The sequence below is a fragment of the Malaclemys terrapin genome, chromosome 21 (genome assembly GCF_027887155.1).
Source record: "Malaclemys terrapin pileata isolate rMalTer1 chromosome 21, rMalTer1.hap1, whole genome shotgun sequence".
Lineage (NCBI taxonomy): Eukaryota > Metazoa > Chordata > Testudines > Emydidae > Malaclemys > Malaclemys terrapin.
Window position 1 is genome coordinate 2,150,186 of NC_071525.1, and position 13,571 is coordinate 2,163,756.

The following is a 13,571-nucleotide window of genomic DNA, read 5'->3' on the forward strand; positions in this document are numbered from 1 at the left end:
CAATCGGGTTTTTCTTTTCTTTTTTTTTTTTTCTTCGCCGCTTGGGGCGGCAAAAAAGCTGGAGCCGGCCCTGATTGCACAGGTTCCTGGAGCTAGACATCTTTCTGCGATGGGAGTAAACTTGAAATGCGCAACAGGAAATAAGTCACCATAAGGTGCAAGTGCCAGAGGAAGAAAAGGATTTAAGGCCATTTTTATTATAACAAGGTCTATGCAGTGACAGAGAGAGAGAGAGAGTGAGCAATGGGGCAGGAAAATTATGACTTTGTTCACATGTTCATGGTTCTGTATTTGTTCCTATCTCCAGTCCTCCTGCTCCACTGACCCTGAGCTTCCATCCTAATCTCCCATTTTGAATCGTTTTCAATGTCAAAAATTAAGGTAAATTACGCACAACCATAAACTCCTCCAGAGAGGTACCGCCCCGGTGAGGCTCGCATTAAGTGGCTCAAAATGGGTTTTCCAGAGACCAGCAGAAAAAGAAAGGACTTTTGATATAAAACGGCTAAGTGTGAAGTGACTCAGGGCCTTCTTTCTGATCCAGCAAATGGACGGGACCTTCTGTACATTTCCTGCTACAATTTATTTTGCAACCTGATGCTTCACACTGACTTCTAGATGCAGTCTAGGATTTCTATCCTGAATCTGGGTCGAAAATTCCTGGACAAAGGGACACATTCCACAGGCCTCAAAAAAGGAATATTTGGGCATACATTGGGCCATGCGGGTGTTTGTGACACCTGTTGTACTGGTCATGGAACATGCAGCTTTGCGGTAGCTTCAGATGATGAAGGACTCACATGCCCATCTCACCCAGTGGTCTTTAGCATTGCAGACCTTTCATTTTCAGGGAGAACAAAGTCCTGGAAAGCACCATTGGAAGGTGGCCTTCTTCTCATGAATAGATGAAGACATTGGGACAGTCGAGGAGTGTACAGACAGGTCCCTGAAAGAGGGGGAGTTATGTGAAAGAGTGCACTACCCCTTTAAGGGTCAGGCTGAAGCTCAAAAACAGAGGCAGTGATCTCCCTTAAGTTCTGGGTGACTAGCCTGAGAAGTCAGAGAGACTTTGCTTAGCCTTGATTTTGAAGGATCTGAACCTGGATCAAGAGCTAAGGGACGTTGTTTTATTACATGTGATCCTGTCCTGGGGCTTTATTAAGGAAGACACACTTCTTTGGAATAGTTTGTTTTGTCTTTTCATTGCCCTGGCCTGTAAGAGCGGATTGATTGGCACCTAATTGGGGGGGGAACATAGTGCCACAAAAGGGGAAGCTTGGGTTGGGAGACTCCGTTACACATGGTCACAGCCCAATTATACTTAAGATTTCTGAAACACTTTTAATTAAACAACATTGTGAGGTTGGAATAACTTGGGGGTGGGGGGACACCACGCTGCTCTCAATCTCAGGAGAATGGGAGGGAATCCGCGGAACAGTGGAAGTGCTAGCATTGCCAATTTGGAACATGCTAAGTTCCTATTAGTAGGTATTGAACTGAAAAGCTCTAGTTGTTCTGAATGAGAAGGAATACCCATCACCCTATTTGGCTTAGTTAGACCAAACAGGGGAACAGCAGGGTTAATGCTTCTCTTATGATTTAGTCTCTTGCCAGACCTGATTCTCTTCACACTACAGGGCTCAAATGGGACTTAAGTAGTGCACAGGTTCTGGCTTCCTGCAGGGGAGTGAATTGTTACCTACATTCCCAGATTCACAAGGGTATTTAGGTGCCTCTCTCACATTGATTTCAAAGCTCTCTGAATCTGGGCCACAAAGGTTGGTAAATAAGGAAGGGAGCCAAAAGGAAATCCAGGAAACAGGTATTGTGATGCAAAATAAGTTTACTGTGTATAAGAAAAGGAATACATGGGAACAGACAGACACAATGCAGAGAAAAAAGAATATATTTCCAGATTTTTGAGATGGTCTTCAGTGAATCACCGATTCCAAGATGATAGATTTCACACCAGATGTTCTTCTTTCTTCCTGGCCGCTGTAGAGTTTGATAATCAAGTCCTGTCTGCAACTATTTTAATGTATTTGTTTCATCCCAGTCAGGGTCAGATGAGACAAATCCCAACATGAGCAGAGCATTAAGCTGCTTCTCCATGGTACATTTTCTCTAGCACAGTTAAATGAAAAAAGAAATGACATATATTCAGGAAAAGGCTTAAACCACCAAGGCATAATTCTCTTTTGCCAGTAAGACCCCGTTGCACACTCTGTAAGAAGCCTTCAAGTGGGTGTAAATGTTATTTGTCCCAACCTTAAGACCTCTGTTTCACTGACACTGTCAGATTGGCCTAAAGGGGCCTTCATGGAATTGAGATTCAGGCCTTCGGATAATGAAAGAAGAAGCAGAGAATATGAGAAGTGTAACTTGGGAAATATAGATAAGGGGCAAATTTACAGAACTGATGAACCCGCACAGCTCTGAGGGGAGTTGTGGGAATCAGCATTTCTGAAAGCCATTGCCCATAAGCTTAGCCGTGAAGCCGTATCTTGCTTTTTGTTTCCTGCTTGTTCCTGGTTCCAGGGCTATTCCTGCTGGATTTAACATGGCCAACACTTTCCATAGCCATGGCCGCCATAGCCATAACCACAGCCACCATAACCAGAGCCGCCATAGCCATGGCCCCATCGGGAAGAATAAGGGTAGTAGCAACCATCGTTGTAGCCCCACCCCCATCCATATGGCCTAGAATAACCCCATGGCCGATAGCAGTCGTAATGGCCTCTATAGCCGCCCCAGCTCCCGGAACTGCAAGGGTCACAGCCCCAATGGTGAGAAAGCTTTTGGTGGTGGAAAGTCATCTTTCTGCCTTGGCGGTAAACCTGAAACACACAGCAGGGAAAAGAGTCAACATCATGCACTGGAGCCAACAGAATGAAAAGGACAAAGCTCATGGACTTTTGTAACATGGACCATAGAGAGAGAGACAGAGCAGGGAAATGATCATCTAGCCCCTCAGTTCCCAGCTACATTGTACCTCCTATTTCCTCATCCTAGTCCTCTTGCTCCCCTCTCTCTTAGCCGCCCTCCTAACCAACCCCTCTGAACCTTTCTTAATTCCTTTGTTTCAAGAGCACTGACTGGACTAAGTAAACATAGAATATACAATATTTCTGTCATGCACGCAGGATGATTTTATTCCTTTTACAAAATGTTCGTACAAAGTAGGCAGGGACAATTTTTTTAAGATTAGTTCCCTTGTGAAGACTTAGTCTCAACATGCAAACCACTTCTCTCCAGAATCACAGGGTGGTGCTTTGACTTCTAAAGCTTGTGTGTCAGCAATACTTGATAATGAATGAATGGAAAATATTATTTTGTCAAAATAAAACACTAAGAACCAGGTCCCGAGCAGGTAGAAATCAGCCCTGTTCAACTGAATCAAGGACCTAAGGTAACCTACACCATTGGTAGATCTGCATGTGAAATTGCTTCTAATGCACGTAAGGACTTAGAAATTGCCATACCGGATCAGTCCACAGGTCCATTTATGTACCTGTTAAAATTGTAGCGTAAACTTCTAAACGCCACAAAAGCATGCAACTTATTAATTATACTTTTTTAAATGGAAAAAACCCTTCATATAGCCAATAATCACAGAGTTATGTGCAAGATTAAGTCCTAAATTAAAACTATCACTAACATGACATCTCATTAGGTATAGAAAAATTCAGTCAAATCAGACTTACCCAGGTTACTGAGGAGGAGAAGTCAAGAGAAGTGGTAAAGAAACCTGAGCCGTGAGCACTTTTATACAGTATCTTAGACTGCCGGGAGAAACTGAGACACCCTTTTTCTTTAGATCTTAATCCATTTCAAAACATATTTTGCTGTGCACATCACTCCATCAAGTGATATAATTGTTTTCAGCCTCACACGGTATGACACACACATGATACACCACAGGTGTCTTTCATCGTAAAAATGTTATTGGACCCATTCAATCAGAGTTTCACCCTTGTAGCTGTTTTGGAGTTACAATGGGAATGAATCAAAAGGATAGTCAGAGCTGTATTTGTTGCGCAATCTGCGGTCCAGTAGAGGAATCCTGCTTGGTCCTGGTAAGCCATGCTGGCATGCGTTGGGACCATTGCACAGTTCTTCCTGAAATTCCTAGGAGAGAGGGAGCGCTGTGCATTCTCAGAGCCTGCACCCCCAAGTTTTCTGATCTATCGCCCATTGAAGTCAATGGGAGTCTTTACTCTGGGTGGGTTTTTATCCAGCCCTTTGACTTGAGATTTTCCTCTAGCAAAAGGACAGTATGGAACTATGAACCACCTAAGTCCCACCTTAAAAAAGGTCTTAACAGCGACCTAAGTTTTGTATAGGCCTTTGTGCTGCTCCTCTGCTCAGAGGTGAATTTCCCCTCATGTTGATTAGAAAACCAGCTCATAATCCACCTCCACTGATGTCACCAGTCGTCCTGGCAGAAGATATTCTGCCTGTTGCACAGTTGCTCCTGGGTCGAGGTGAGGGGATGGTGGCGGTTGAAAACAAGGAGTGCCATGTTTTTATAAAGGCTCTGTAATAAACCCTGGAACATTTATGGCGTCTGCAACACGATCTCCATCCACCAACGGCAAAGGGAGTCGTAACTTGCAGAAAGCTTGTCTACCAGGATGAGAATGACTTTTAAAGTGTAATACCAGAGAATGTTTCCTCTAACCTGACAAGGGTGAAGAGCCTTATTTTGATTTAAATGCCCTGAACGTCCTTGGTTTCTATGGAGCTGTGCTGATTTATGCCCGCTGATCTCCTGCTCTTAACCTTTGAAAAGGAATTTCTATAATAAAAGAAAACGCAAAGCTTCTTCCATGGAAAGTCCCAAATTTTGAACTATAAATTGTGACCTGATTAGGAGAATGACACGAGTCACCTTGACATGCATTTTTTAAATTGGCTTCATTACTCAGAACAAGGGCGTTTTCCAGGAACCAACTATTAATATCTTAGTAATACAAGACTGTGAACACCAAAAACCTTAATGAGTGTTTGTCAAGTGCTTTGATATGCTGAGTTCTGAGGAAGCAGAACATCCTCCATGGGTGACATCATCCCTGTTTTATTTGCAGATAAACAAAGGCACATTGAGGTGAAGGTCACATAGAGAGCGAGTGGCAGCATCAGAAATAAAACACAGTAGTCTTGACAACACGTGCTATGTATTTACCATTGATCCTGAGCCCTATTAGACCCTTTGAATTCTTGGACTCGTAATATATCACTAAGATGAGAATCATTCATACAGGAACTTATTTGTGGCTTGGTTAATTTTTTTGTTTTGTTTGGCAAGCTTCTGTAGGAATCATCTTCCAATCTAAGTCAAAACAGTGACCAGCTAGATAAGGTTCTGATCCACTTTAAGTTTTCCTTCTTCATAAATGAAAATAATAATTGTCCAGAAATGATCCTTGTGTAACTTTCAAGCTTGTTTATGTGTGGCATATGATTGCAAATCTCAATATGTAATTAAAATAAGAAAAACTGCAGCGTATGTCTCTTAAGGAGGCTGATGTGTAAATCCCTGCCACTGACCCAAAACCTGAAAAGGAAGGGAATTCGGAGGTAAGAGAAAATGCTACCTCTTGGTTGCTACTCAAATGTGAAATTATTCATAAGTAGTAGGATACTGTGACCCACCATAGGGACGTGTTTCCATGGAAAGAAAGAATAACATGCATACTACACTGGGCAAAATCACCCTGACGTGAAACTGGAGTTAAGATTTTGCTTGATAGTAACAGTCAGATGAAGAGGCAGGGGAAAGAGGAATGGTATTGTGCACAGGAATAAACTCATAGACTTATAGACTTCAAGGCCAGAAGTGACCATCATGACCATCTAGTCTGACCTCCTGCAGTGTCTTATCACAGCATTTTTGATATTTGAATTCTAAATTGAAGTTTATGATCCTACACCACCACTGAAAAAATATGCAATTTATATTCTTGTCATTCTGTTGGAGAATTTTTATCACCAGGTATAAAGAAGGCAACATTAAAGTGGATCATAACCTTATCTAGTTGGTTTTTGCTTACAAGTTATCAGAAGATGATTCATCAAGAAGCTCATCAAACAAAACAAGAACAAAATTGAATCTCTGTAACAATTGCAGTGATGTAAGTTGCATATTAGGAAGTCAAAAATACTAAATGTTATTAAGAAGACAACACACTTTACTAATGTTGTCTTGTAATGCAGTCTAATGGTATTCATCCCAGAGAGTAACAGGTAGTAAGAGCTGTCTGGACTATTGGCTTTTATTTCTGTCTCTGCACCTGACTCCTTATGTGACCTTCAACAAAATGTGCCTCTGTTTATCTGCATATAAAATAGGATAACCTTCTGAACGATGTTGTAAGGCTTTCTCAGAACTCATGATACCAAAGCACTTCACCAAACACCCACTGAAGTTTTACATATCCAAAGTGTTTGATTGTAACATTAATTTTTTGTTCTTGGAAGACACCCATGTTCTGAGTAATAGGGTTACTTTAAAAATGCATTTCAAGTTCTCATTTCGAGGCCTTAATCAGATCATGATTTCTAACCTCAGAAATGGGGCTACTTGATTTTCATTAAAGAGCAGCTATGTGTTTCTCTTTTGTATTAAAATCCCATTGTATAATTTATGGATGAAATGCTCTGCTGGTGTAAACCATTCCAGCTCTGTTGGCTACAGTGACACCTGAAAAGCAAAGAAATGCTCTTCCTCTTTCCCTGGTTAGAGGGAACATTTTTGGAGTGTATATAATGCTTTAAGTAGTGTAGCTGGAACACCTTCTACAAGAGAAGTATCTGCAAGCATGTCCTACGGTTGGTCGGAGTCCGCATTAACCTCATCTCCTTCCATCTCTTGCTTGGCCAATGCTGCCTTTTCTCCATTTCTCCTGTGCTTCTTCTGGATTATCTCAACTGCATTTCCTCATAACACCTCAGGTTTCTTAGCTGCTTATGAATGGAGATGTGGTGGCTGAGGCCGTACAGGTTCAAGGTCATAACTCAAAGTCTTTATAGCACTAACCTTCAACGTGAACAATGAGCAACACTGCAGTAAGCAGCTCTGTGTGGTTCTCTCAGGGTGATCACCCTAATCACACAGCATTGGAGACATAAGGGGAGCTCTACTGAGAGTTGTATTTCTAATCACCATGGGGTCAAATTAACCACAAGACAGAGGGCCAGCATAAAAGCATATTCAAATTTAAGTCTCTGAGAAGACTTACTTCTAAATACTTAAGTGGGACATATGTGTTTACAGGCCTTATATTGCCTCTCTGCCAGGGGTGAATTTCATGTCATAGGGTCTCATGAACAACCCACTCATGAAGTTAGTGGATTAACTACCATTTGATTTAGCCTAAATTGGATCAGATATTTTATGGGCAGATGAGCTAATTACACAGAGAAAAGCTTCCTGATTCTTAGGAAAATGCTAGAATGACTCTAACCAATACCAGATTTAATTTAAATGACGAGATTGGATTCCTGTATGTGATACTGATGCACAGATCCAGTTCTGACTTTTCTTCAAATTCATTCCCATTGTAACTCCAATGAATTCAGGAGAATGATAACAGGAATGTAGTTTGCCCATAACTTTTAATGTTAAAGAAATCTGCAGTGTGTAGTAGGCATGTTGTACCAGGTGTGGCTGAGAACACATTAATAATCGCAAACCCTGATGAAAATAATTATAGCCCTTGAAAGTACGACATGCAACAAAATTTCTTTTGTAACTAATAAAAACTTCAGGCCCCAATGGTGTCTCAGAGCCTCCAGGCGGTCTGAGGAACAGTATAAAACCTCTCATGAGTCAAATCTCTTCTAACCACTTCTTCTGTCTTACTCTCCTTGGTGAACGGGGTAAGTTTGATTTGAATCTCTCTCTCTATGACTGTGGAGGTGTCATGTTAGTGATTTAGGACTCAATGTTGCACATAGACTCTGATTCTTAGCATTGCTAAGGTGTTTTTCCATATTTTTGAAGTTCTTAAGTTGCAGGCGTTGGTGGATTCATAGTTTGAAAGTTAAGGGTGAGATTTGCAGAGCAATATGTGTGTCTCTGACACCCAGTTTCTATTACTCTTAATTGGAAATAGGGAATTGGAATCCCTTTGGTAGTTTTGAAAAATCTTCCACCCCAGCTTTAACTAAGGTGTTTTAGGAAGAAACTCCCATAGTTATTCTAGAAAGGACCAATTCTAGGTTCTTGCAGTTTATTTGGAAGCAGCTGGTACTCAACACTCTTTGAGATAGGATAACAGACTATGAGGACCAGTGGTCTGATCTAGTATGAGAACTCCTATGTTCTAAAGTGTGTGCAACTAAGAATTTTACGCTGGGGTAAGTCAGAGTAACTGAGCCGATTTAACCCAGCTCAGGCTCGGCCCGTTAGTGTTTTGTATTGAGAAAATCATATTTTCCATTCATTCATTAGGAAATATTTGCTGACTCACAAACCAAAGCGCCACACTTTAACTGGGAAGAGAAGTGGTTTGCATGTGGAAGTTAAATCCTCACAAGGAAACGATCATTAACACAGTTCATCTGCAATACTTCGTATGAACATTTTGTGGAAGGGAATAAAAATCCCAATCACTCATGATAGAAATATTCTATATTGTATGTTTCCTTACTCCAGTCAGTGTTTTTTGGGCACGAGGACTGACACAGATTCAAGAAGTTGGTTAGGAAGGAGACAGAGTAAGTGGAGCAAGTGGAGGAAATGGGATGCAAAATGTAGCCAGGAACTGAAGGTCTAGTTCATCGTTTTCCTAGTCCGTCTGTCTTTTGCTGACTCCCATTACAATTGTAACTGAGTTTTGTCCTTTTCATTCTGTTGGCTCCAATGCATGATGTTGACTCTTTTCCCTGCTGTGTGTTTCAGGTTTACCTCCAACGCAGCAAGATGACTTACCACCACCAAAAGCTTTCTCACCACTGGGGCTGTGACCCCTGTTGGAATGGGGGCTGGGGCGGTTATGGGGGCCATTACGGCTGCTATCGGCCATGGGGTTACTACAGGCCATACAGTTATGGGTGGGGCCACAATTACGGTTCCTGCTACTCTTACCCTTACCGATGGGGGGGTGGTTACGGCTATGGAAGATGCTGGCCATGTTTTGCCGAGGAGCAATAGACCCAGAAATGAAAAGCAGGATACGATTCACCGATAAGCTTATAGGCAACAGCTTTCAGGAATGCGGATCCCCCACAATTCCCATAGGAGCTGTAATTGCTCAGCAGTTCTGTAAATTTTCCCCATATCTGTATTTTCCAAGTTACACCTTATGTCTGTTACTTCTCATATTCTCTGCTTCTTCTATAATTATCTGAAGGCCTGAATCTCAGTTCCATGAAGGCTCTTTTAGGCCACTCTGACAGTGTAGATGAAGCAGGGTCCATTAGGCTGGGACAAATAACATTTACATTCACTTGAAGGCTCCTTTGAGCGTCATGCAAAGGGGTATTAGTGTCAATCAAAATAAGTCCCTGTGTGTCCTAGCCTTTTCATGAATATGTACCATTTGCTTCTTGCTTCCATGTTGCTACAGATTATGTATAATGGAAAAGTAGCTTAGTCCTCTCCTCATATTGTGCTTTGTCTCATTTGACCCTGACTGGGATGAAACAAATACATTAAAATGGTTGCAAACAAGATGTGATTGTCAAACTCTACAGCTGCACTGAAAAAAGAAGAACACCTGGTGTGAAATGCATCACCTTGGAGCAGGTGATTTGTCGTAGACCTTCTTGAAACCCTGGAAATAGATTCTTTCTTGTCAGCATTCTTTCTGTCTGTTCCTCTCTACTCCCCTTCTTTGTTCACATTAAAGTGATTCTGCATCATAATATCAGCCTTCTGGTTTTCCTTTCGGCTCCATTCCTTATTTACCAGTCACTGCGGCCCAGATTCCCAGAAATACATATTGAAATCAGTGGGAGTGCTACACCTTTGTGAATCTGGTCCTGTGGATAAAAATTTACTCTTTTGCAGGGAGACAGGGCATGTGCATTACTCAAGTCCCACTCAAGCCCTGTACTGAGAAAATAATCAGGTCTGGCAAGCGTCTATAAATCATAAAAGTGGGATTACCCCTGTGGTACTTTCTTTGTACCAACTAACCCAAATGGGGGTTTGGCATTCATTTTTATTCAGAAGATCTAGACATATTCAGCCATAGGTTAAAGCCTCATAACAGCCACTCGGTATGTTCTAGATGGGAAATGTCAGCATGTAAACCATTCCTCCTACTCGTCCTCTACTCCTGAGGTTGGAGAGCAGCCTAGTGTCTTCCCCCCAAAGTAATCCATTCTCTCAACATTTTCAATTGAAAGTGTTTCAGATTTAAGTTTCAGAAATCTTAAGCATCTCTGGCCATATGTAAAAGGGGTGGGCCACCCTATATACCCCATATCAGTCAGATGTATCACTGCCAGTGAACCCCACCTGACGTTCCTCCAATGGGGGGGTCAACCAATCCACTTTGTTATGGTCATGTCTAATGGGCAGAACAGGCGTACAGGTTGGGGAATGAAGCCAATGGTCAGCACCAGAGTCAGTGGCTAGTCACCAGAGCGGGTTCAAGCCAGATTCAGAGCCAGGAATTGAAGCTGAGGGTCAGAGCCAAGGTCAGATGCCAAATGCCAGAGCCAAGGTCAGAAGTCAGGGGCTGGAGTCACAGCCAGGACTGGTCACTGAGGATTGGAGCTAAGGCATAAGGGCAGGAGGAGAGGCAAGGGTCAAGCACAGTGGGAACAGGAGTGAAGGTGGGGGTAGGATAGGAGCCAGGAGCAGAGCTGGAACCAGGTTGGGTGCAGGAGGCAAGCACAAGCAGGGTCTGATGCAGCCACAGTAGGAAACCAATTTGTTACTTGGACAAACTTCTTGTTTCTCCTCCTGGCTTAAACAGTGTAGTTGGACCAATCGGTGGAGCCAGTCAGTCCTCCAATCCGAGCTCCTATGCATGGTACCTTAGCTGGGGCTCTAGGCCAAGCAGCTTCTCTCTCCACCCACATTCAGGCCAGGATATAGACTCAGAGACTTTAAGGTCAGAAGGGACCATGATGATCATCTAGTCTGACCTCCTGCACAACGCAGGCCACAGAATCTCACCCACCCAAACCCCTAACCTATGCCTGAGTTACTGAAGTCCTCAAATCGTGGTTTAACGACCTCAAGATGCAGAGAATCCTCCAGCAAGTGACCCATGCCCCACGCTGCAGAGGAAGGTGAAAAACCTCCAGGGTCTCTGCCAATCTGCCCTGGAGGAAAATTCCTTCCCGACCCCAAATATAGCGATCAGTTAAACCCTGAGCATGTGGGCAAGACTCACCAGCCAGCACCCAGGAAAGAATTCTCTGTAGTAACTCAGATCCCACCCCATCTAACATCCCATCACAGACCATTGGGCATATTTACCTGCTAATAATCAAGGACCAATTAATTGCCAAAATTAGGCTATCCCATCATACCATCCCCTCCATAAATGTATCAAGCTTAGTTTTGAAGCCAGATATGTATTTTGCCCCCACTGCTCCCCAGATATGGCAGCTGTTGGTCTAGTTGGTCTTGTTCCAGATATGGCAGCTGTTGGTCTAGTTGGTCTTGTTCCAGATATGGCAGCTGTTGGTCTAGTGGATAGGGAAGAAGCAATACACATAATATATCTTGATTTTGGTAAGGTTTTCAACACAGTCCCACATGACAGTCTCATAAGCAAACTAGGGAGATGCCATCTAGATGACTTTACTATAAGATATACAACTGGTAGAAAGGAGAATGGATTACGCTGACAACTGGTGTGATCCAGTCTAGCAATTCCTACATTCTTATGAGCAGAAATACCCACTGAAGATGCTTCTCCTCAGATAGTGTAATTTAGTGTCGCTCCATGGAAGGCAGTGGACCTGAACCAATTAACCCCAGATGAGGATCTACTCCTTATTGATTTGTTTGGAGAAAACAAAAGTTTCTGTTCATTCATCAGCAAGTATTGGAAAACCAAAGAGCCACACTCTGATACCAGACAGAACTGGTTTGCCATGCAGAGATTAAATCCTCAAAGGAAAGGAAATGATCAGCATTATCCCAGCCATGTTCACTTTGAGAAATGTCTTAAATGGACACAGAATCCCAGCTGTCCATCATGGAAATAGTTACACTTATTCCAGTTGGTGTTTTTCAAATAAAGTAACAGAGAAAGATTCAAAGGGGCCGATTGGAAGAGAAGTTCAGTGTAAATGGGTAAGAGGCATAGAAAGAGGAAATAGGAACATATATATAGCCATGAACTTAGGGACTAAATCCACTCCTCCTCTCTCTCTTGGACCCCATGTAGACCTCATTGCAATAGTAACCGAGCTTTGAAGCCTTTCTTCCACTGACACTCGTACCTTCTCTTTATTCCCTGTTGTGTGTTTCAGGTTTACTTCCACCACAGAAAGATGTCTTCCTCCAGCCTGTGCCACCCATAATGAGGCGTGGCCTGGCCCAGTCCAGTTACTAGTAGCTGCAACGAGCCGTGTTATTGTGACCTCCCAGAACCAATTCTCAGCACTTTCCCTCAGCAGAGTGAAGTGGGAGTTGTAGAAGCACCTGTGGTCGGAGCCTGATACGGGGGCTCATTTGGTTTGGGGGGACAGTACGGCTATGGAGGCCATTACAGAGGATTGTATGGTTGCAGGGGATTAGGTGGTTATGGGGGCCATTACTGTTATAGAAGATTGTGTGGTTACGGGGGAGGTTACAGTTATGGGGGATTATGCAATTTCCCGGGGCGTTATGATTACGGGGAAATATGCAGTTCCAGGGTATCTTGCCATAGGTACCTCAGTGGAAGCTGGGCACCATATAAAACCCAGCAGGAATATCAGTTGGAAAAGAAAAGACAAGGAAATGAACAGCAAGCTACAGACTCACAGATGACCTTTTGAGCATGGATTTCAGATTTCACCCTGGCTCCGGTTGAACTCAATTCGAGCTGTGTCTGCTCAGGACCTTTGTCTCATAGACATATTTCTAATGTTACGCTTTATGACTCTTTCTGCCAATGCTTTCCCAACCATGCCCTTATTCTCCTAGTCACACGTGGACTCATTCTGAATTGCACTCAGGCTGTTTGCACTAACCCCACAGTGTGAAGGAAACAGGGTCTTACATTTATTATCATGTTAAATCCCTTTGCAGGGGAGAAAGTGTACTCGCTGTCAAGGAGAATTAGGCCCTGTATGTCTATCCTTTCGATCAATACGTACCTTTAGCATCTCACTTTGAACTTTGCCGTGGCAGATGTATGTCAGAGAAGTAGCGTAGTCCTCCACTTCTACTTTGCTTTGTCTCATTTCCCATTAACTGGGGTGAAACAAGTCACTTGAAATGGTTGAAAAGGGGATTTGTTTGGCCAACTCTGCAGTTGCAAGAAAGGAAGAAGAACTTCTTGTCTGAAATGCATCCCAACAAAGCAGGAGATCGTTTGCAGACCTTTTGGAAACACTGGCAATACATTCTTTCTGCTCCAGATTATTTCTTTTGGTAACTATGTCTGTACTGG

At 42.8% G+C, this 13,571-nt stretch overlaps 1 long non-coding RNA gene across 1 annotated transcript; it reads right to left on the reverse strand.

The window, feature by feature from the left end:
* Positions 1–1,825: 1,825 nt before the first annotated feature.
* On the reverse strand, positions 1,826–4,675 carry LOC128827266 (uncharacterized). The gene is made up of 2 exons (XR_008442948.1): positions 3,705–4,675; positions 1,826–2,837 (listed from the first exon to the last, which is right to left on the reverse strand). It is a non-coding gene; the product is annotated as an uncharacterized LOC128827266 (long non-coding RNA).
* Between the last annotated feature and the right edge of the window lie 8,896 nt (positions 4,676–13,571).